This window comes from Pongo pygmaeus, chromosome 2 (assembly GCF_028885625.2).
Source record: "Pongo pygmaeus isolate AG05252 chromosome 2, NHGRI_mPonPyg2-v2.0_pri, whole genome shotgun sequence".
In the NCBI taxonomy this organism is placed as follows: domain Eukaryota; kingdom Metazoa; phylum Chordata; class Mammalia; order Primates; family Hominidae; genus Pongo; species Pongo pygmaeus.
This window is the reverse complement of record NC_085930.1, coordinates 64131764-64156892: the sequence shown is the minus strand read 5'-3', so window position 1 is coordinate 64156892 and position 25129 is coordinate 64131764. Positions and strand designations below refer to the sequence as shown.

At 47.5% G+C, this 25129-nt stretch overlaps 1 long non-coding RNA gene across 1 annotated transcript in view; it reads left to right on the top strand.

Annotated features, from left to right (window-relative positions):
* LOC129033941 (uncharacterized) overlaps positions 1-25129 on the top strand; it is a 57230-nt gene that overhangs the window by 11934 nt on the left and 20167 nt on the right. Inside the window, exons 2-3 of the long non-coding RNA XR_008501711.1 lie at positions 16394-16466; positions 16946-17064. This is a non-coding gene — a long non-coding RNA (uncharacterized LOC129033941). The remainder of the gene's footprint in view (positions 1-16393; positions 16467-16945; positions 17065-25129) is intronic.

Genomic DNA, 25129 nt, shown 5'->3' with positions numbered 1-25129 from the left:
CTCCAGGTTATAAGCACACAGCTGTTGCTCCCAAAGCTCTGTGATGTGAGCTGAGGTTCAGGTATGACTGGAAGGACTGCCAACAGCCCCCGACCCTGCTCACTTTAGATGTGGGGAAACTGAGGTGCAGCAAAGGAAAATTAGTCATTTGCAGTCACTGAGTAGGCCAGCAGTGGGGCTGAGAGTCAGAGCCAGGCCTTTGAGATTGGCGAGGCGTCTGGGTACAGTGAATGCCATCAGGGTAGGATACAGCCAGGGCTGCAGTGACAGGGGCTTGCCAGCAGGGGTGACGCCCAGGTGAGGAGGAGCTCAGGGTTTACAGGGAGGGCAGCCCAACTCAAGGTGGGCCTTGGCCTGCCATTGCTCAGGCACCGTCCTGGGTGCTCCTGCCTACAGGGCCAGAGAGACTTCCCAAGGCCAGTGTCCCAGGCTGTTAACTCCAACGTTCCTGAAGCCCCAGTCCCACTGAGCCAGGCTCCCTGCTGGAGCACACCCTACATTCCCCATCTCCAGGCCTTGGCTTATGCTGTGCCCAGCCCAAAAGGCCCCTTCCCTCTGTCAACCTAATGGACCTTTTCCAGTCTAATTTCCTACTGCGCTTCCCCTCATTCCCTCCACTCTGCCCTTCTCGCTGTTCCTTGAGAGCACCCAACACATCTGCCACAGGGCCTTTGCACTTGCAATTCTCTCCCCTGGGAGCGTTCTTCCACACGGAACTTCACTCCAAGGTCCCTGCTCCAGGGGAGACCAGGAACCTTTGAACCTCAGTTTCCCCATCCATGAAAAGGGGCTAATGATGGTCCCTGCTTCATGTTGCAGCTCTGGGAATTAAGCAAGATAAAGGTCTTAGCACATAGCAGGTGCTCTTCCTTGAGTTCATGTTCTTGAGTTCAGATAGCCTCTCTGACCACCGTATCTAAAATAGACCCCATGGTCACTCTCTGTCCTCTTACCCGGTTTTATTTTTCCCTATGTATATTGGTTTTTTGATGTGTATTTACTGCCTGTCTCCCTTGCTGGAGCAGGAGCTTGGGAGGGCAGGGGCCATGTCTGTCTTGTCCACTGGGGGACACTAGTACCCCCATTGTCCAAGGCATGAGAGGCCCATTCAAGAAACAGCCGTTGGATGACTGAGTGAATAGATGTATGAAGAACCTTCTAATGTGGCCCTCATTAAAATGCCTCATCACCATCAGTTTATACCTTTCTTGCACCAAACAAATTGGGAACTCCTTTAGGGCAGGGGCATGTCTTGTCCTTCTACGTGCCCCCAGCACCTATCATCAGGTGTATGTCAGATGATGTGCTCGATAATCCACAATAAATAAGCCAATGTGGCAGTGTGTTTGCAAAGACAGCCCCCACAAATTCCTCCCTTCCTGGCCCCCATGCCTCTCCAAGGTGGGACGTGTCCCTCCCTCCCACCCATAGCCTGGGCTACTTCCCCTCCCCTTGGATACATGACTTTCTTTGGCCACTAGAACGTGGGGGAAGTGATGGCTGTGCCTCAGGACACCTTGGGGCTTCTGCTTCACTCTTGAAGCACAGTCTCAGACGCCATGCACAGAAGCTGTGATTGGGGCACATGGAGGAGACCAAGGGGACCCTGGTGTGAGAGGCTGGTCTACCACTGGGGTGGGCACACGACAGGGAACTGAGAGGACCACTGAGTGAGGAGGCTGGCTTAGCATTGGGGTAGGGGCACATGGAGGAAACTGAGGAGACACCTAAGTTACGGGGCTGATCTACCGTAAAAGTGGGGAAGGTGGAGGAAACCGAGAGAACCCCCATATGGGGAAGCTGCTCTACATTTAGGGGGACACGTGGAGGAAACAGAACCCCCATGTAAGGAGGCTGGTCTACCATAGGGGCAGGGGCAGGTGGAAGGGACTGAGGGGACTCCCGTGTTAGAGGGCTGGTCTATTGTGGGGGTTATATGGAGGGAACTGAGGGGACCCCCATGTGAAGAGACTGGTCTACCATTAAGGTGGGGTCACATAGAGGGAACCGAGGGAATGTCCATGAAAACAGGCTGGTCTACCACTGAAGTTGGGGCACTTGGAGAGAACAGAGGAAACCCCCGTGTGAGAAGGCTGGTCTACCATTGGGGTAGGGGGACTTGGAGTTGAACTGAAAGGACTCCTGTATGAAGAGGCTGGCCTACCATCATAGTGGGAGCACATGGAGAAAACTGAGGAAGCCCCCATGTTAGGAGGTTGGTTTACCACTGGGGCAAAAGCCACATGGAGATGATTGAGAAGACCCATGTGTTTGAAGGCTAGTCAACCATTGGCATAGGGGGACTTAGAGTAGAACTGAAAGAATTCTTGGGTGAGGAGGCTGGTCTACCATTGGCATGAAACGTGGGATGAAAAGGGCAATGTGGAGTGAACTGAGGATAACCATGTGAGGAGGCTGGTCTACCACTGACATGGGGGCATGTGGAGAGGAACGGAGGGGACTCTTGTGTGAAGAGGCTGGTCTACCATTGGGGAGGTCACATGGAGGGAGCTGAGGGGACCTCTGGATGAGGCAAGTGGTCTACCATTGTAGTGGGGCCATGTGGAGGAAACAGGGTACACCTATGTGAGAAGGCTGGTCTACCATTAGGGTGGGGGGCCACGTGGGAATAATTGAGAAGCCCCAAATGTGAGTAGGTCATTCTACCATTGGGGTGAGAGCACATGGAGGGAACTGAGGGGATCCCAGTGTGAGGAGGTTGGTCTACCGTCGAGGGGTCCCCATGGATGGGAACTGAGGGGAAACCCATGTGAAGAGGCTTCTCTACCATTCGGGGGGCACATGGAGGGAAATGAGGGGACCCCCATATGAGGAGGTTGGTCTATCATTGAGAAGGCCACATAGAGGGGAACTGAGGGAACCCACATGTGAGAAAGCTGGTCTACTACAGGGCGGATGTGGAGGAAATTGAGGGGGCCCACATGTAAGGTAGTTTGTCTGTCACTGGGGTGCAAGCACTTTAAAGGTACTGAAAGGACCCCCATGTAAGGGGGCTCATCTATCATTGGTTGGGTACATATGGAGAGAACTGAAGGGACCCCCAGGTGAGGAGGCTGGTCTACCATAAAGGTGAGGGTATGTGGAGGAAACTGAGAGAGCCCTCATGTAAGGCGGCTCATCTACCATTGGGCTAAGGGCAATATGGAGATAACTGAGAAGGCCAGTGTGTGAGGAGGCTGGTCTACCGTTGGGATGAGGAGGGTTGTCTACCACTGATGGGCCATAAGAAGGGAACTGAAAGAATCCCCTTTTGAGAAGGCTGGTTTACCATTAAGAAGGGAATGTGGACAGAAGTGAGGGGACCCCATGTGAGGAGGCTGGTCCACTATTAGGGAGGGCCATGTGGAGGGAACTGATGGGACCCCAGTGTGAGGAGGCTGCTCTACCATGGAGGAGGCCGTGTCTAGAGAACTGAGTAAACTACCAGGTGAGGAGGCTGATCTACCACTCGGGGACCAAGTTGAGGCAACTGAGGGGACCCCCATGTTAGGAGGCTGGTCTACAACTCTGGTAGAGGCATGTGGAGAAAACTGAGTGAAAACCTGTGTGAGGAGGCTGTTCTACCATTGAAGTAAAGGCACATGGAGGAAACTTAGGGAGAAATAAAGGCACGTGTGAGAAAACTGGCCTATTTTTGGGGGATCACTAAAAGCAAACTTAGGGGACCCTCATATGAGGAGGCGGGTCTACCACTGGAAGGGTCTCCATAGAGGGGACTGAGGAAACCACCGTGTGATGCGGCTGGTCTACAATTTGGCGGGGCGGGTGGAGGGGGGGTGGGGTGGGGGAGGTGCACATGGAAAGTACTGAGGAAATGGCCATGTAAGAAGGCTTGCATACCATTGGGGTGGGGGCATGTGGATTGAACTAAGATCCCTGTGTGAGGTGGTTGGCCTTTCATTGGGGTGGCAGCACATGGAGGAGAACAGAGGAAACCACTGGTGGGGAGGCAGATCTACCATTGGGAACTGTGGAGACCTTCATGTGAGAAGGCTGGTGTAGCATTGGTGGTGCCATGTGGAAAGAAATGAGGGGATTTCCGTGTGAGGATACTGGTCTATCATTGGTGGCCAAGTGAAAAGAACGGAGGGGACCCCCATTTGAGGAGGCTGATCTACAATTAGGGTGGGGGGACAAGGAAAAAATTGAGGGACCTTCATGTGAGGAACTGGTCTACTATTATGGGTGCATGTGGAGAGAACTGGGCGAACCTCTGTGTAAGAAGGGTGGTCTACTATTGGGGCGCCACATAGAGGAACTGAGGAAATTCCCATGTGAGAAGGAATGTATACCCTTTGGGTGGAGGCACATATAGAGAACTGAGGGGACCCCTGTATGAGGAGGCTGGTCTACCATTCGTGTTGGGGCATGTGGAGGGAACTGAAGGGATGCCCGTGTGAGGAGACTTGTCTATCATTGAGGGGACCATGTGAAGGGAACTGAGGAGATCCCGTGTGAGGAGGCTGATCTACCACTGGGATGAGGGCACATGGAGGGAACTGAGGGGTCCCTCGTGTGAGGAGGCTGGTTTACCATTGAGTAAGTTATGTGGTGAGAACAAGGGGACCCCCATGTGAGGAGGCTGTTCTAACATTAAAAAGGTAGGGAACTGAGAGGATCCAATGTGAGGAGACTGGTCTACCATTGGGTGGGCACTTGAGAGGAGGCTGAGTCGAAACAACTGTGAGGAGGCTGGTCTACCACCAGGGTGGGAGCACATGGAGGGAACTGAGGAAACTCTTGTGAGAGAAGGCTGCTTTATCATTGGGGCAGAGGCACGTAAAGAGAAACTGGGGAATCCCTGTGTGAAGAGGCTGGTCTTTCATTGAGGGGGCATGTGGAGAGAACTGAGAAAATCCCTATGTAAGGAGGCTGGTCTACCATTGTAGATGGGGCACATGGAGAGAAGCACTGTGTGAGAAGGCTGGTTTACCATTGGAGGGGGGCATGTGGAGGAAACTGAGAGGAACACCATGTAAAAAGGCTGGTCTACCACTGGGATGGGGGCATGTAGAGGGAACCGAGGAGTCCCCCATGTAAGGCGGCTGGTTTACCATTGAGCAGGCCACATGGAGGGAAATGAGGGGTCCCTTATGTGAGGAGGCTGTTCTATGACTGGAGTGGGGCCACCTGGAGAGGAGCTGAGTGGACTTTTGTGTAAGGAGGCTGGTGTACATTGAGGGGGGTCACCTAGAGGGAACTGAGGAAACACCCCTGTGAGGGAGGGGGCTGGTCTACCATTGGAGGGGGCCGTGTGGAGGAAACTGAGTGGGCCCCCTTGTGAGACATCTGGTCTACCATTATGATAGGGGCATGTGGAGTAAACTGAGGGGTCCCCCATGTGAGGAGGCTGGTCTATTCTTGGGGTGGGGGCCTTGGAATGGAAATGAAAAAAAACCCCATGTAAGGAGGCTGGTCTACCACGGGGAGTACACGTGGAGGGAACTGAGAAGACCCCTAAGTGAGGAAGCTCGTGTATCGTTGAGGGTCCACATGGAGGGTACTGAAGAGCCCCCCATGTGAGGAGGCTCTTTTATTATTGGGATGTGGGCACATGGAGAAAACTGAGAAAAGGCTGGTCTACCACTGAGGGGGCCCTGTAGAGGGTACTAAGGGGCCCTTCATGTGATGAGGCTGGTCTACTATTGAGGGGGCCAAATGGAAAGAACTGAGGGGACCATCGTGGGAGGAGACTGGTGTACCATTGAGGTGGAAGCATGTGGAGGAAATTGAAAGAACCCCCAGTTGAGGAGGCTGTCCTGCCTTTAGGGAGTCTCATGGAGGGTACTGTTGGAACCCCCATGTTGGGAGGCTGGCCTACCATTGGGTCTGGGGCACTTGGAGGGAACTGAGGGGACCCTGGTTTGAGGAAGGGCTTATCTACCACTGGGGTAGCAGCATATTGAAGTAAATGAGGGGACCCCTGTGTGACAAGTCTGGTCTACCTTTGGGGTGGGGGCACATAGAGGGGAACTAAGGGGATCCCCGTTTGAGAAGACTGGTCTACCATCAGGGTGGGGGCACTTGGAGGGAACTGAGGAAACCCCCATATGAGGGGATTGGTAGATCATTGGGGTTAGGAAATGTCTAGGGAAATTGAAATGACACCTGTAAGGAAGGCACATGAAAAATACTGAGGGGATCCCCATGTGAGGCATCTGGTCTACTATTATGGTGAGGGCACATAGAGGAACCTGAGGGGACCCTCGTGTGGAGAGGCTGGTCTATCATTGTGGTAAAGCCCACGTGGAGATAATTGAGAAAACCTGTGTGTGAGGAGGCTGGTCTACCATTGGGTGGGTACATGTAGGGAACAGAGGGGATGCGCATGTGAGGAGGCTTGTTTACCACTGGGGTAGGGTAACATGGAGGTGAGTGATGGGACTCCTGTGTGAGAAGGCTGGTCTACCTTGGGGGTGGGGGCACGTTGAAGGAAACTAAGGGGACCCCTTTGTGAGAAGACCAGTCTACCACTGGGGGGCACATGGAGAAAACTGAGGGGATGCCCACGTGAGAAGGCTTGTCTATCATTGGGATGGGGGCACGTGGCGATAACTGAGGAAACCCCAATGTGAGGCGGGTGGTTTGCCATTGGGGTTAGGAAACACGGAGGGCAACTAAAAGAACCCCAGTGTGAGAAGGCTGGTCTGCCATCGGGGGGTACATGGAGGGAATTGAAAGGATTTCCACTGAGGAGGCTGGTCTGCCATTGGGCTGGGGGCACATGAAGGGGAACTGAATGGATTCCCATGTAAGGAGGTTGGTCTACCATTGTGATGGGGGCGGGCACATGGAGAAAACTCAGAGGACATCCATCTAAGGAGGCTGGTCTATTATTTGGGTAGGGACAGGTAGAGGTAAATGAGGGGAATCCCTGTGTGGGGAGACTGGTCTACCATTGAGGGAGCCCCATGGAGAAAACTGAGTAATCCCATGTGAGGAGAGTTGTCTACCATACAGGTGAGGGCATGTGGAGGAAACTGAGAGAACTCCCGAGTGAGGAGGCTGTTTACCATTGAGGTAATCACATTTGGGACACCAAGGAAACCCCCATGTGAGGAGGCTAGTATACCACTGGGGTGGGGGAATGGGGAAGTAACCGAGGAGACCCCCATGTGAGGAGGCATGTTTACCATTGGGGTGGAGGTACATGAATGAAACTGAGGGGACCCCCGTCTTAGGAGGCTTGTCTGGCATTAAGAGAACCACGTGGAGAAAACTGAGGGAACCCACATGTGAGGAGGCTGATTTACCATTGAGATGGTGGCACGTGGGGGGAACTGGGGGAACCCCCCTGTGAGAAGGCTGGTCTACCATTGAGGGAGTTATGTGGAGGGAACTGAGGGGGCCCACATGTGAGGCGGCTGGTCTACCATTGGCAGGGGTAGCACATGGAGGGAACTGAGGGGAACTTGTCCCCGTGTGAGAAGGCTGGTCTACCATTGAAAAGGCTACATGGAGGGAACTGAAGGGGCACCTGTGTGAGGAGGCTGGTCTACCATTGAGGGAATCATGTGGAGGGAAGTGAGGAGACCCTCCTGTGAGGTAGCTGGTCTACCACTGGGTTGGGAGCACTTGAAGGGAACTGAGGGGCCCTTGTGTAAGGAGGCTGATCTATCATTAGAGGGGGTCATATGGAACAAACTGACTGGACACCAAAGTGAGGAGAGTGGTCTACCATAGAGGTTAAAGCATAAAAAGGAAACAGAGAGCCTCTGTGTGAGGAGGCTAGTCTACCATTGATGGGGGCACATTGAGGGAACTGAGGGGATCCCTATCTGAGGAGGTGGGTCTACCATTGGTGTGGGGAGATGTGGAGGAAACTGAGAGGACTCTTTTGTGAGGAGGCTTGTCTACAACTGAGGTGGGAGCACATGAAGGGAACTGAGGGAACCCCTCGTATGAGGCAGATGGTCTACCACTGAGGAGGGGGATGAGGAGGAAACTGAGAAGACCCCCATGTAAAGCCAGTCTATTATTGGGGTGGGGGGCACCTGGAGGAAATTGAGGGGAGCCCCATGTGAGGAGGCTTTTCTATCATTATGATGGGGGCACCTGGAGAGGAACTGAGTGGATCTTCGTGTGAAGAGGCTGGTCTGCCATTGGAGGGGGCCACGTGGACATAACTGAGGAAACCCCCATGTAAGGAGGCTGGCCTACCTTTGGGGGGCCATGTGGAGAGAAGTAAGTGCACCCCATTTTGAGGCATCTGGTCTACCATTGTGGTGGGGGCACATGGGGAAAACTGAGAGGATCCCTATGTAAGGAGCCTGGTCTACCTTTGTGGTGGGGGCACGTGGAGGTAACCGAGGGAACCCCTCGTGAGGAGGCTGATCTATCATTGGAGGATGGTTATGTGGAGGGAATTGAGGAAATCTTCTTGTGAGGAGGACTGTTTATCATTGGGGATCACATGGAGGAAACTCAGAGAACCCCCATGTGAGGAGTCTAGTCTACCATTGAGGTAATCATGCTTAGGGCACTGAGAAAACCCCCATGTGAGGTGGCTAGTATACAATTGGAGTGAGAGAATGTGGAGGGAACTGAGGGGACACCCCTGTGTAAAGCGGCTGATCTACCATTGAGGGTGCATGTGAGGGGAACTGAGAAGATGCCCAAGTGGGGAGGCTGGTCTACCATTGAGGGGGACATGTGGAGGGAACTGAGGGGACCCCTGTGTGAGGAGGCTGGTCTACCATTGGGATGGGGGCATGTGGTGATAACTGAGGGGACCCCCATGTGAGGAGGCTTGTATACCTTTGAGTGGGCCACATGGATGGAACTGAGGGGACCTACATGTGAGAGGGCTGGTTTACCATGGTGTGGGGGGCATGTGGAGGGAACTGAGGGGATGCTAATGAAAGAAGGCTGGCCTACCGTTGGGATTGGGGAATGTGGATAGAAGTGAGGAAACCCTTGTGTGAGGAGACTGATTTACCACTGGGGTGGGGGGACTTGGAGTGGAACTAAAAAGACCCCTGTGTGAGGAGGCAGGTCTACCATTGGGGGTCACATGTAGGGAACTGAGAGGATCCCTGAGTGAGGAGCCTGGTCTATCATTGAGGGGACCACGTGGAGGGAACTGAGGAAACCCAGGGTGAGGAAGCTGGTCTACCATTGAGGGGGCCACAAGTATACTGAGGGGACCCCCATGTGAGGAGGCTGGTCTACCATTGAAAAGGCCATGTGGAGGAAACTGAGAGAATGCTTGTGTGATGAGGCTGGTCCACCATTGATGGGGCCACGTGGAGGGAACTGAGGGGTCCCTCTTGTGAGGTGGCTGGTCTACCATTGGGTTGGCAGCGAGTGAAGGGAACCGAGAGGACCCTTGTGCTAGGAGGCTGTTCTATTATTGGGGATGGGGGTGATGTGGAGGCAACTGAGTGGACACCCAACTGAAGAGACTGGTTTACCATAGGAGTGGGGGCATGTGGAGAAAACAGAGAACCCCCATATAAGGGGGCTGGTTTTTCACTGAGCGGGGAATGTTGAGGGAACTGAAGAAACTCCTGTGTGAGGAGGCTTGTCTACCACGCAGTGGGCTATGCAGAGGAAACTGTAGGAACCCCTATGTGAGGTGGCCAGTCTACCATTGTGGTGGGGGCACATGGAGGAAACTGGGGGTATCCCCGGTGTGAGGTGTCTGGTCTACCATTTGGGTTGGGGCCTTGTAGAGATAACTGAGAAGACCTGCGTGTGAAGGGACTGAGAGGAACTGAAAAGAGTGGTCTACTACGGGGCTGAGGGCACCTCAAGGGAAGTTAGGGAACCTTTGTGTGGGGAGGCTGGTCTACCTTTGAGGGGGGCTACATGAAGAGAAACAGAGGAAACCCGTGTGAGGAAAGTGGCCTACCTTTGCAGGGGCTACAAGGAGGGAAGTGAGGAGACCACTATGTAAGCAGACTGGTCTATTATTGAGGGGGCCACATGGAGGGGAATAGAGGGGATCAGCATGTGAGGAGGCTGGTCTACCACAGAAGGGGATGTGGAGGGAACTGAAGGGACCTGCATTTGAGGAGGTTGGTTTGCCATTAAGCGTCCACATGAATAGGAACTAAGACATCTGTGTGAGGTGGCTGGTCTACTATTGTTGGGGGCATGTGGAAGAAATGGAGTGGACTTCCCCCTTGTGAGATATCTGGTCCACCATTGTGGTGGAGGCACATGGAGGAAACTGAGGGACTTCTGTGTGAGGATGCTGGTCTACCATTGGGCTGGGGCATGTGAAGAGAACCTGAGGAGATCCCCATGTGAGGAGGCTTGTCTACCATTAAAAGGGCCACATGGAGGGAAGTGAAGGGACCCTTGTCTTAGGAGACTGGTCTACCTTTGAGTGAACCACATGAAGTGAACTGAGGGGAACCCCTTGAGAGGTGGCTGGTCTATTATTCTTGGGGGCACGTGGAGGGAACTGAGGGGACCCCCATGAAAGAAGGTTGGTCTACTACTGCAGTTGGGGGGTATGTGGAGAGAACTGAGGAAACCCGGTGTGAAGCTGCTTGTCTACCATTGGGTGAGCACGTGGAGAGAACTGAGGGGACCCCCAGGTGAAGAGTCTGATATACCACTGTGATGGGAGCATGTGGAGGGAACTGAGGGGACCTTTATGTGGGGAGGCCCGTCTATCATTGTGGTAGGGGCATGTGAAGGGAAACAATCCTTCCCCCCACCCCTTGTGAGCAGGCTGGTCTACCATTGCAGGGGCTTGAGGAGAAAACTGAGGGAACTCCTGCGTGAGGTAGCTCCTATGCCTTTGAGCAGGCCACATGGAGGGAATTGAGTGCACCCACATGTTAAATGTCGGGTCTACCACTGGGGGAAGCATGTTGAGGGAACTGAGGGGATGCCCGTGAAAAGGAGGCCCATGTACCACTGGGGTTGGGTCACATGGAGGGAACTGAGGAAAATCCCATGTGAGGAGGCTTGTCTACCATTGAGGTGGGGGGACTGAGAAGACCCCCATTTGAGGAGGCTGATCTGTTATTCAGTGGGACACGTGAAGAAAACTGATGGGACCCCCATGTGAAGGGGCTGTTTAACCACTGGGATGGAGCCTCCCTTGGGGTGGAGGTATGTGAAAAAAACTGCAGGAAACTTCAAGTGAGAAGGCTGGTCTAACATTTGAGGGAACTCCCGTTTGAGAAGGCTGTTCTATCACTGAGGTGGGGACACCTGGAGAGGTAATGAGTGGACCTTTGTGTGAGGAGCCTGGTCTACCATTGGGGTGGGGATATAAGAAGAAAAACTGAGGGAATCTCTGTGTGAGGAGGCTGGTCTTTCATTGAGGGGGCACGTGGAGGAAACTGAGAGGATCACCATGTGAGGAGACTGGTCTTCCATGGGAGTGGGGGCAAGTGGAGAAAACTGAACAGGCTCTCATGTGAGGTGTTTGGCCTACCATTATAGTGGGGTCATGTGGAGGAAACTGAGGGGACCCCAGTGTGAGGAGGCTGGTCTAACATTGAGGGGGCACATGGAGAAAACTGAGAGGGTTGCCATTTAAGCAGACTGGTGGTACCACATGGAGAAAACTGAGGTGACTTTGGTATGAGGAGGCTGGTATACATTTGGGAGGCCACGTGGAGGAAATTGAATGGACACCCCCTTTGAGGTGTCTGGTCTACCATTGTGGTGGGGGCACATGGTGGAAACTGAGGGGACCCCATCTGAGAAGGCTGTCTACCATTGGGGGGGCTAAGTGGAAGAAACTGAGGGGACGCCATGTGAGGAGTCTGGTCTACCATCGAGGTGGGGGAATGTGGAGGAAACTGAGAGAACCCCCTTGTGAGGAGGATTGACTACCTTTGGGGTGGGGGATCATGAAAGGAACTGAGAGGACCCCCATGTTAGGAGGCTGGCCTACCACTGAGGGAACCACGTGGATAAAACTGATGGGAACCACACATGAGGAGGCTGATCTACCACTGGTGTGGGGGCACATGGAGAGAACTGATGGAACTCCCATCTGAGAAGGTTGGTCTATTATTGGGTGGGATTATGTGGAGGGAACTGAGGGAACATTCATGTGAGGAGGCTGGTCTACCACTGGGAGCCCACGTAGGGAGAACTGAGGGGATCCCCATATGAGGTGACTGGTCTACCACTGGGGGAATCACGTCTAGGGCACTGAGGAAACCCTTGTGTGAGGAGCCTAGTATACCAGTGGAATGGGAGTTCTTGGAGGAAATTGAGGGCACCCCTTTGTGGGGGTGCTTGTCTACCATTGGGGTGGGGGCACTTGGAGGGAACTGGGGAGACACCCATGTGAGAAGGCTGGTGTACCATAGCGGTGGGGACACATGGAGGAAACTGAGGAAACCCCTGTGTGAGGAGGCTGATCTACCATTGGGGGACCACCTGGAGGAAACCGAGAGGACCCCCATGTGAGGCAACTGGTCTGCCATGGTGGGGCACATGAGAGAAACTGAGAAGACATTCATGTGAGGGGGCTGGTCTACCATTGAGGGGGACCTGTGGACGCTACTCTGTGTGAAGAGGCTGGTCTGCCCTTGAGGTGGCCGAGTAGAAAGAAGTGAGGAAACCCTCGTGTGAGGAGGCTGGTGTACCATTGGTGTGGGGGCATATGGAGGGAACTGAGGGAACCTCCTCATGTGAGGAGGCTGGTTTACCATTGGGAAGGCTGTATTGATAGGACCCCCATCTGGGGAGGCTCATCTACTATTGGGATGGGGGCACATGGAACGAACTGAGTGGACCCTTATGTGAGAAGGCTGGTCTACCTTTGTGGTGGGGGCTTTTGGAGGAACTGGAGGGGACACCCATGTAAGGACACTTGTCTATTATTGGGGTGGGAGCATGTGAAGGGAACTGAGGGGATGCTCCTGTGAGGAGAGTGGTCTTTTGTTGGGGTCACATGGAGGGAAACCGAGGGAACCCCTATATGAGGAGGCTGGTCTACCATTGAGGGAGCCACATGAAGAAAACTGAAGGTACCTGATTTGAGGAGGCTTGTCTACTATTTGGTTGGGAGGTAACCATGGGGACCCCTGTGTGATGAGGTTGGTCTACCACTGGGGTGTGGGGCATGTGTAGGGAAGTTAGGGACCCCCATATGGGGAAGCTGGTCTACCACTGAGAGGGCCACATGGAGGAGAACTGAGGGGACACCCATGTGAGAAGGATGATCTACCATTGCAGGGGCCACATGGCGGGAGGTTAGGGGACCCCCATTTGAAGAGACCCATCTTTTATTGGGGGGCCACAAGGAGGGGAAAAGAGGGGACCCATGTGTGAGGAGATTGGTCTATCACTGGGGGCACACAGGGAGAAAACCGAGGGGACCCCTATATGAGGAGGCTGGTCTACCATTAAGTGTCCACATGGAGGGGAACTAATGGGACCCTTGTGTGAGGAGGCTAGTCTACCATTAGTGGTGGCATGTAAAGGGAACTTGGACCCCCATGTGAGGCAGCTGGTCTACCATTCATGGGGGGACGTGGAGGGAACTGTGTGGAGGCTGGTCCACCTTTGAGAGGGGCATGTGTAGGAATCTGTGGAGACCCCAGTGTGAGGAGGCTAGTCTACCACTGGGGTTGGGGGACAAAAAGGGAACTGAGGGTACCACTGTGTGAGGAGGCTTGGTCTGCCATTGATGGGGCTATGTGGAGGGAACTGATGGGCACCCTGTTTGAGGAGGTTGGTCTATCATTTGGGTGGGGAAACCTTTAGGGAACTGAGGGGGTCCCAATCTGAGGAGACTGGTCTACTATTGAGGGGCCTAAGGTGGAGGGAACTGAAGGGACCTCCGTGTGAGAAGGCTTGTCTACTGGTAGGGGCACATGGAAGAAAGTGAGAGGACCCTTGTGTGAGGTGGCTGGTTTACCACTGAGTGGTCATGTGGAGGGAACTGAGGAGACCCTTGTGTGTGGAGGCTGTTTTTCCACTGGGGTGGGCACATGGAGAGAACTGAGGTGGTGGGGGCCAGTGAGTCTTCTGGTCTACCTTTGGGGTGGAGGCTTGGGAAGGAAACTGAAGGGATTCTTGTGTAAGGAGGCTGGTCTACCATTGATGGGGCCACGTGGAGGGAACTGAGTGGGTCCCTATGTGAGAAGGCTGGTCAACCACTGGAGGTGGAGGGGCACGTGTAGGAATCTGTGGGGACCCTAATGTGAGGAGGCTAGTCTACCATTGGGGTTGGGACACACAAAGGGAACTGATGGTACTCCTGTGTGAAGAGGCTGGTCTACCATTGACAGGGTTACATGGAGGGAACTGAGGGGACCCCTGCCTTGTGAGGAGGCTGGTCTGCCACTGGGAGGCCACGTGGAGGGAACTGAGGAGACCTCTATGTTAGGAGGCTGGTCTAACATTGGGGGGCCATGTGGTGGGAACTGAGGGGACCACCATGTGAGGGGGCTGGGCTCCCATTGGGGGACACTTGGAGGGAACTGTGGGGACTCCCGTGTGAGGGGGCTGGTCTACTATTGGGTTTGGGGACCATTTGAGGAGGTTGGTTTCCCATTGTGGGGGTCACATGGAGGGAACTGAGGGGGCCCCTGTGTGAGGATCCTGGTTGGCCTTTGGGGTGGGGGCCATGGGAGAGGCACTGTCACTCCAGAAGACAGCTAGCACCCATTGTGTCTTGAAAATTTCAGCCCAGCTGAATGGAGCTTCATGGATGTGTCCAGGCAAGACCAGCCAGGAACCTACCTGTATTTGCTAACAAACAGAATAGAAAGTAATGGTAAATCAGCGTTTTAGGTTGCCCCATTTGGGGGACGGTTTGTTGCTAAATAGGTCACTGCTCACGGCCCACGTTCCTAGTTAGAAAACTAAGAGCTCCTGAGGCAGGCCCGGCTTTGCAAGAGAACCCAGGTTCCCACAGCAGGCTGGCCTATCAGTGACGTCCCTTTCAAAGGGAGGACCAGGGATCCGGTGACTGGGATCTGATTATTCATGAACTCATTCATTTGGATCTATTTTCTGCCCAACTCAGGGCTGCAGGCTGAGAATCCACAGATGGTCACAGCCTCTATCCTTGTATGTACTCCCCAATTCATAAGCGAGACAGACAGGAAACCACCAATGACAGGTGTGAGGTGGGCTGTGAGGGTGAAAGTGAGGATGATTACTATCAGATAGTTAATAGAGTGTAATCATAACAACAAGTTATGTGCTCACCATGCCCCAGGCACACTTCTAAGCACTTCACATGTACCAGCTTATATAATTCTCACAGCAGCCCTAGGAAGAAGATCTTGTTATGTTCATTTCCATTTCACAGATGAGGAAATGGAGGCACAGAGAGGTTAGGAGACTCTCCTTGGGTTAGGCGGCTGGTAAGTGGTGGATCTCAGAGCAGCGAGGGAGCCCAGCTTAGAGAAAGGCCCAGAGAAGGGAGCGATTATCTGCCAGGAGGAAAGAGGAAGGCTTTTTTTGGGAGGGGTCATTTGATCTGGCCTTTGAAGGATGCTTAGGAGTCCACCAACCAGAGAGGCAATGGAAATATGTGCAGGCCTGAGGCAAGAAGAAACCAGAGTGAGCCCAGCCAGAGACATCACACTGGGTCTGCCTTGTCCTTGGGTATGGGAGCCAGGCAAAAGATGGAATGACAGCCTAAGAGACAGAAGCGGGGAACTGCAGGACCTGGGAGGGTGGTGAGTGGCCTGAGAAACCATCTCTGCAATTTAACCCTGGTCGAAATGGGAAGTGGCAGTGAGGCTGCTCAGCCCCAGGGTCCTCCCCCAACCCTCTCAGGATCCTGATCCTCTGTGAGGGGCAGCCCTGCCCTGGGAGAGACACAGAGATAGGCTGGGCTGACAAGGGCCTGTGCAGATGAGCAGTTTGGGGGGATGTGGCTTTGGCGACCATGTTCTCTTCTGTATTCACTCTTCATTTGGCCAGTGGTTTGACACAGGGCATAAATAGTTTTTGCCCCAAGCTAGGGCATTTTGGGAATGAACAGGGGCATGATTAACAGCTACCCCAAGATGACAGATGCAAATCCAGACATTTGGTCACACAGATTACATGGCACCTCTCATGAGCTTGACAATTATTAACCCATTTAATCCTCCTGAAAACCTCAAAAAGAAGGTTGCTGTTATGCCCACTTTGCAGATGATGAAACTGAGGCACAGAGAAAAGAAATGCATGCATATTAGCACCTACTCTGGATTGGGCACTGAGCTAGGCCATTTTACACAAATCTTGTTTAACCCTGACAATAGATATGCAAATGACATGCTGGGAACCCTGTTTACTGATGACAAAACAGGCTCTGAGACCCAATCTGTCCACCTGATCCTCAACCTTAGCCTCTTCCACTGCCTGACTGGGTCTCTTAAGAACATCTGTTCCAATCTGAATCTCTTGCTTGCCTGTGTTTTTTTTTTTTTAAATTTATTTTCAGTCCCCCCACCCTCCTTGGATTGCAGCAAGGAAAGAGGTGTGTCTTCTGCAGAAAAATGTGCATGTTCTTTTAGGTGAGATGGGAACAATGCGGGGAGGGGGCCTGGCTATGAGGGCAGGGGCTGTGGGTGGGGTGGGGGAGTGGACTGTTGGCAGCAGAACCTGCTAGGTAGGCTCACTAGACTCAGACTCCCACGCTCTCTCTCTCTCTCTCTCTCAAGAGAACAGGTGCACAAATTATTAGGTTGGTACAAAGTAATTGTGGTTTTTGCTATTAAAGTAATGGCAAAAACTGCAATTATTTTTGCACCAACCAAATACATCTCTGTGGATGGGGCAGCCTTTTCCAAGGGATTCCACCATGCAGGGCTGGATCTGGCCTCCTGGCTGTGTGACTTTGTGCGTTGTCCTTCCCTCTCTGGGCTGTGGTGCCCCAGCTGGAAGTCCAAGGGCTGAGACTCAAGGCCCTTGTAGAGCCTTAGCTCTGTACCTGGCTCTGTGGTGGATTCAGGATTAGGGGGCCTGGGTTCAAATCCAGACCCTGACTTTTCAGATGTGTGGCCTCAGAGCAAGTTATTTAGCCTGCCTCTATGTGCTCACCTGGAAAATGGGGTGATGAAGATGATGATGATGATAATGGGAACTCCCTCTTGGAGCTGCTGTGCAGATGAAGTGAGTGAATATAAGATGGATGCTTAGAGCAGTGCATGGAAGAGCTGTGCTGTTTGTTATTATCTTCTAGGGGAAACACGAGAAAACCAACTTAGGGAGAAGGCAGCCTGTCCTGGAAGGGGAGGTCCTCACAAAGAACACTGACTCCAGCCAGCTCCTATCTTCAGGCCAAAGTCCCAGCCCAGGGTTTGCTGTGAGGTGGGGGCCTCTAGAGTCTGAAGGGCATGTCTGGTGTGGGCAGGCCCGACCGGACCAGGCACCAGAAACAGACAGGACATTGTGCACTGATAGGAGTCCTACAGGCTGAGGGAGCTGTGCCCGGGCACCCGCTGGGAACCAGGCGGCAGTGGAGGGTGGGGAGTGGGCCGTGTGCCCGGGAATGCGGCCCCACCACCACAGCCAGAGATGGAGGGGACTACAGCCCCCAGCCAGCCCGGCGTCTCCCCAGTCTCAGTCAGTTGGGCGCCACCTTTGAGATTTTTGCCTTATGAGTGAGCATTACTATAATTTATTTCATGGTTGTCTTAATTTTTAATTTATTTTTACATTTAATTTTTGTTTGGATCTGAGCTGTGCTCACATGGTTCAAAAATCAAAAAGTTTAGTAAGTGCTTTCAGGGGAGTCTGCCTCCCACCCCTGGCCCCTCCCCCAAAGCCATGATTATTATTTTACATCAACGAATATGAACTATATGTATTTTTTATATTTTTCCAATTCAAAGACAATTTTTAGTATGCAATGCACACTGTCCTACAACACGCTTTTCTCACTTAGTATTTTTAACTTCTCTACTTAAGTGAGTGTAAATGAAAAAATACACCACCACCTTCTGTAAACAGAAGGTACCTATGACAATAGCACATGGTGATGGAGCAAGACCACTACATTCCAGTGGGGTCCTGTTGTCTGGGGGGCCCCTGAGCTCAAGGTCTGACCTCTACTCCCTAGTTCCAGAGGGACTAGCAACTGTTGATGGCAGACTGAAGACACCCAACACCAAGCTGACACTTTGGCCAGGAAGTAATCAAAAGGACTAAATAGATTTGGACAGGAAATGCCTCTCCTCATCCTGGTCCTGGTGTATAGCAGCATTGCCATTCCAACAGTGGTGTAAGTCCACACTTTGGGAAACTCTCATCTAGTCCAACAACCCTGGCATTTTAAAGATGGGTAAACTGAGGCTCAGAAAGGGTGGAGGACTTAAAATGATGCAGCTAGTTGGTGCTGAGCCTGGGCAACACCTCAGGTTCCCAGGACCCTATCTACAGCCCCTGGACTAGGCAAATGGGCTTTGTTTGGAAACAAATGTACCCAATCCCTGCTCCTCCTCAGCCCCCTCCCCAACCCCAAATTTTCATTTAGCGAACCTCTACAATTTCATCTAGATTATCTAATTTGTTGGCATACAATTGTTCATAGTATTCCATTTTATTTCTTTAATATTCCATTTTATTTCTTTAAGGTTGATAGTAATGTCCCCTCTTTAATTTCTGATTCTAATAATTTGAGTCTTATATACTTTTTCTTGGTCAATCTTATACATTCTGTTAATCTTTTTTTCAGCTTTTGGTTTCATTGATTTTCTCTTTTGTTTTTCTATTTTTTATTTCATTAATTTCCTTTAATTAATCTTTATGACGTCCTTCCTTCAGCTTGCTTTAAATTTAGTTTGCTTTTCATTTTTCACTGTCTTGAAGGTGGAAACTTAGATTATTAATTTGAGATCTTTCTCATTTTTGAATCTAGGAACTTATAACTGTAAATTTCCTTCTAACCACTGATTTAGCTGTATCTCATAAATTTTGTAATGCTGTGTCTTAATTTTCATTCATTTTAAATATTTTCATTTCATTAAAAGTATTTTCTAATTTCCCCTGTGATTTCTCTTTTGATTCATTAGCTAAGAAGTGTGTTGTTTAATAGCCACATATTTGTGAGTTTCCAAAATTTCTTTCTGTTAATGTTAACCAATTTTATTCTTTTATGGTTAGAGAACATACTTTCTATGATTTCTGTCATTTTAAACGTATTGGTGTTTATTTTGTGGCCTAAGATACAGTCTATCCTGGAGAATATTCCATGTACCCTTGAATGCATATTCTGCTGTTGTTGGGTAAAGTATATTGTTTTGTTTTGTTTTTTGAGACAGAGTCTCGCTCTGTTGCCAAGCTGGAGTGCAGTGGCGCGATCTTGGCTCACTGCAGCCTCCACCTCCTGGGTTCAAGCGATTCTCCTGCCTCAGCCTCCCGGGTAGCTGGGACTACAGGCGGGACTACAGTCGTGCACCACCATGCCCAGCTAATTTTTGTATTTTTAGTAGAGACGGGGTTTCACCATGTTGACCAGGATGGTCTCGATATCTTGACCTTGTGATCTGCCCACCTCAGCCTCCCAAAGTGCTGGGGTTACAGGCGTGAGCCACTGCACCTGGCCGGGTAGAGTGTTTGATAGAAGCCTGTTAGGGCTAGTTGGTTTATAGTATTGTTAAAGTCATTTGTTTCCTTTTTGATCTTTTGCCAATTTTTTGTGTACATTATTAAAAATAAGATATTGTAATTTATAATTATTATTGTTGAATTATCTTTCTAGATTAGATATTCTAGAATTAGAATATCTAATTCTATTGTTGAATTATTTTTCCCTTCAATTCTGTCAGTTTTTCCTTCATGTACACTGGGGCTCTGTTGTTGGCTGCACATATGTTTATAATTGTTATGTCTTCCTGATCTAAAGAGTATTTCTTATAGACAGCATATAGTTGGATCTTGGTGTTTTTTTTTTTTTTTAAATCCAGTCTGGAAATCTCTGCCTTTTGATTGGATTGTTTAATCCAGTCACATTAATGGTATTATTGATGTCATTGAATTAACATCCACCATTCCACCATTTTACTTTTTGTTTCCTCATGTCTTTTCTGTTCCTCTATTTGTCATTATTATTTTATTTCCTATTAAGTGATTTTTAAAATGTAGCATGTATACCTCTTTAATTATTTTTACTACATATTTTTGAGTTATTTTCTTAATGATTGCTCTAGGGCTTTCCACATATGTCTTACATTTTCAGAATCAGCTTTAGATTTATATTAACTTAAATTCAGCTAGAAATTGAAATATTACTTCAACACGGCTCTATTCCTCCCTTTTAGTGATATTATTATACATATTATATCTATAAATATTACAAACAAAATAATACATTATTATAGAATTATTATTTTATATAATTTTATATTTTTGAAGACAATATATAATCTTAAATTTTCAGAATCAGTTTTAGATTTATATTAACTTAAATTCAGTTAGAAATTGAAATATTACTTCAATGCAGCTCTATTTCTTCCTTTATTTTAGTGATATTGTTGTTACATATATTACATCTATAAATAGTACAAACACAATAGTTCATTATTATAAAATTATTATTCTATATAATTTTATATTTTTGAAGAAGCTAAGAGTAGAAAGAAGAACAAGTATATGTTTACCCTTCTTGTTGGTCATTTCTTGTTTTCTTCATTTGTTCTTGTGGATTTGGGTTACCATCTGGAGTCATTTTCTTATCCCAGTACAGCTTTTCTCTCACACATCTCCTTGTGCTATAATTGGTAAATGTATTATATTTCTGTATGATAGGGCCAACAATACATTATATGCAAATTGCTTCATATAATTACCTTTTAAATCAATTAATAGAAGGAAGGAAAAAGTATGCATTTGTAGTGCCTTTTATACTTGCATAATTGCCTTTTTTCATGTGGAATCAAGTAATCATCAGGGGTCATTTGTTTTCAGTCTGAAGAACTTCCTTTAGTATCTGCTGTAAGGCTGATCTGCTAGTAAATAAATGATCCTAGTTTTGTTTATCTTGTAAAGTCTTGAATTAATCATCATTTTCAAAAGACAGCTATGCTGGATCTAGGATGTTTAGTTGACAGTTTTTTTCTTTGAGCACTCTGAATATGTTATCCCATTGCCTCCTGACCTCCATTATTCCTGATGAGAGGTTCATTGTTAATCTTATCAGGATTCTCTTGTAAACTGAGTCATTTTTCTCTCATTGCTTTTGAGGTTTTCTTCTTGTCTTTGGGTTTCAACATTTTTACTCTGATTTGTCTGTTTGTAGATCTCTTTGTGTTTATTCTACTTAGAGTTCATTGAGATTCCTAGATGTATAGATTAATGTTTTTCAGTAAATTTGGGTTGCTTTCAGCCATTAATTCTTTTAATATCTTTTCTGATTCTTTCTCCTTCTTCTTTCCTTTTAATACTCCCACTACATGTATTTGTTATGCTTAATGATGTGCCACATTTCTCTCAGGCTCTGTTCATTTTTCATTATTGTTTTCTCTCTGCTCTTAGATTTCATAAGCTCTATCAACTTTTCTTCAATTTCACTAATTCTTCTGCCAGGTCAAATACACTGTTGAGCTCCTCTAGTTAATTTTTTGAAAATCTCAGTTATTGTACTTTTAACTCCAGATTTCCATTCGATTATTTTAAAAAATAATTTCTATCTGTTTATTAATATCTCCACTTAATGTGACTTTGTCATCATACTTTCCTTTACTCCTTTAATCATGATTTCCTTAAAGTTATTTGAACATATTTACAATTACCACTTTTAAGTCTTTGTGTTAAATCCAACATATGATTTCTCTCACAGGCAGTTTCTTTTGCTTGCTTTTTTACCTCCTGGTGTATGAGTCATACTTTCTTGTTTCTTTTTATGTCTCTTAAGTTTTTTGTTGTTGAAAAGTAGACATTGTAAATAATGTAGTAACTCTGGATAAATTAGTCCTTCCTTTTGGAACTTACTTACTTGTTTACTTTTTTGTGACTTGCTGGATTATTTTAGTTAATTTGGTTTTCCTGCATGAAGACTCTGGTATTGCTCTTAGAGGGTATATCCTTGGGTATGCCCACAGTCACCCTAAGATGACAGTGGTTTTTGCAGGGCTGTCTTTAATTGTATCTTTCTCTGACCACACTCATCTGTTAAGTTCCACTAATTGGTGGCTGATTGCCCTATTGTTTTCAACACTACATATATTTATTTAAAGACTGATCCCGTCAAAGCCAGACTCCTTTGAACAGATAGCTCCTGAGGTCAGTGTTTGAGATCTGTTGTGACCCCCAGGAGGGCTCTTTCCAGCTGTCTCTTTCCTTGATTCTCTCCAGTAAAATAGCTGTTTATAGTTTAGCCTATATCTCCAATGAACCCATCAATTTCCTCCCGATTGTCTTTCACCACAACCTGCAATGTTTTTGAGAGGGCTCTTAGGCTTAAACTTGTCCACATTTGGTTGCAAATGAAGTCAGTTCCTTTGGGGAGAAATTTAGAGCTCTCTGTTCTATGGTCTGTTTCTTCCTCCAGGCAAAAATCTCTGAAGCAAAGCTCTAGTGCTGGAAGTGTGGCAATGGTAAACTTTTCTCTGAATGACACACCAGATTTAGGAATTGAGTGCTCAGCGTATAGGGGAAATAGCCTCAGGTCTCCTCAGCTTGTCTCTCAGTGTGGAATCCTTGCTCCATCAGTGGGGCAAGAGTGATTGGGTCTCCAGTAGTCTCTGTGGATCTGTGCCCAAGGTAGAGCTTCCATGCCATGAGTTGGGCCGGGTAGAAGAAGGGAGCCCTCACCGCCTGGCTGAACTTGCCTGGAACATAGAATCAGCAACAGACAGCTGCGAGCAGGATGAGAAATGCTGACATTGTGCCTCTCTTGGGAAGCTAGCTCCTGACTAGAAGCTGGAAGGAGAGGAAACCCTGTGTTCTTGGCTGTATCCATATGGAGTAAAGTTTCTGTCTCACTGAGCTGGATGAGAGGAGGAATAAAGTGATTTTTTGTCTTTTTGTTGTGTCAGTTACTGTGGGTTTAAACACAACAGACTCTTGCTGTTCTTCCTGAATTTTAGTATATTTAAAAAAAAATTTATTAATTAGCTGTACACCCTTAGAATTACTTCCAGATACATTAAATGATTGTTAAGAATTTTTTTTTTCACCAGTTACTCCGGGAGTGGTCCATAGGACATCTCACACTATCATGCAGGAAGTAGAACTCACAAAGATATTGCCTCATAATAGTGTTTAGAAGCTACATTACTTCACCTTTCATATTTAGGTCTACGATTCTCCTGAATTTATATTTTTGTATATGATGTGAGGTAGGGGTCAGGTTTCCTTTTTCTCCTGAATTGAAGAGACCATCCCTTCCCCATTGCCCAGAAGAGTCTCCTTTGTCATAACTCAAATGTTCAAATATGGCTGGGACTGTTTCTAAACTTTCTATGCTGCTGTACTGATCTATTTATCTATTCTTGTGCCAAGTGCACATTGTGTTAATTACAAAAATTTTGTGATCAATTTTTATATTGAACTTGGCTATTCTTAGCCTCTTATATATTTGTACAAAATTTAGAATTATTTTATCAATTTTCACAAAATAACCTGTTGTATTTTTTATTGGAATTGCATTGATTGATTCTTTAGATTACTTAGGTGTAAACTCTTGAACATGGTTTTCTCTCCTTTTATTTAGGTCAAGAGTTGTCAAACCATGACTAGTGGGTCAAATCTTGCTGATAGCCTGTTTTTGTATGACCCTGGAGCTAAGCATCATTTTCATTTTTAAAGAGACTTTTTTATATGAAAAGAATAACATGTGAAAGAGACCATATCACTGATTTTTAATTACTATTATTTTAAGATTTTTGCTTCTTTGTTCATAAATAAGATTGGGCTGTAGTTTTCTTTCTTATGATTCCCTTGTTGAGTTTGAACATCAACATTATACTGCTCTCATAAAACTAATGGCAGAGTTTATCTCTTTTTCTATTTTTGATTTTCTGGAAAATTTGCAGAAAATTACTTTGTTTCTTCATGGTTTTTGTAGAATTTGCCAGTATATTTATTTTCTGCATGAAAAATATTTAAATACAGATGAAAATTTGAAAATGGTTAAACAATATTTCTATTTCTTCTTGTCTCCATTTGATACATTGCATTTTAAAGAAAAATTTGTCCATTTTACCTAATTTTCAAATTTACAGGTATAAAATTGTTTGTAACATCATTTTTTAAGTGTCTATAGGATCTATAGAAATATCCCCTTTTTAATTCCTATTATTAATAATTTGTGTATTTACTCTCTCATTTTCTTGATCAGTTTTGTAAGGAGTTTATTGACCTTATTGCTTTTTTCAAAAAGATAAACTTTTGGCATTATTGATCATCTTTGCTATGTTTTCTGTTTTATTAATTTCTGGTATTTTCTTTATTATTTTCCTTCTCTTACTTTCTTTGGGTTTCTTTTGTTATCTTTTTCTAACTTCTTGTGATGGGTCACTGATTTCTCAGCCTTTCTTCTTTCTGAATACTAGAAATATTAAATTAGCCATTAATCATTGCATTAGCTTTAGCCAAAAGTTTTGATATGTAGCATTTTCATTACCTTTCACTGAAATATATTTTCCAATTTTATTGTGATTCCTTTTTTGACCTATTGGTTATTTGCAAGTGTATTTTTTAATTTCAAAAAAAGTGATAATTTACAGTACAATTAAGGTAGAAATATATTATCCCCTGCCTCCCTCACAAATTATTGATTTCTACCTTAATTGTATTTTGGTCACAGAATGTATTCTAGGTGATTTCAAATCTTTGACCTGTGTTAAAAGTTGCTCTGCATCTTAAGATATGATCAATTTTTTTATCAATGCTCCATCTGTGTTTGAAAAAAACAAACATTTTGTACTTGTAGATGCAATGTTGTATGTGTTAGGCAAATCTGTTTCTTGTAGAAAGCATATAGTTGTATGCATATAGGATCATATTTGTATCTACCCTGCCAATCTGTCTTAATTTACATTTAATATAATGCCATTTAAATTTAATGTAATTAATTATTGCCTGGTAAGGGCTATGTCTGCCATTTTCTTTTCTATTTTTTCCCTCTGTTTCTATTTCTCCATTTTTTCCCTCATTTCCTGTGGTTACTTAAACAATTATTAGAATCACATTTTGATTTATCTACAGTGTATTTGTGTATATCTCTTTGTATAGA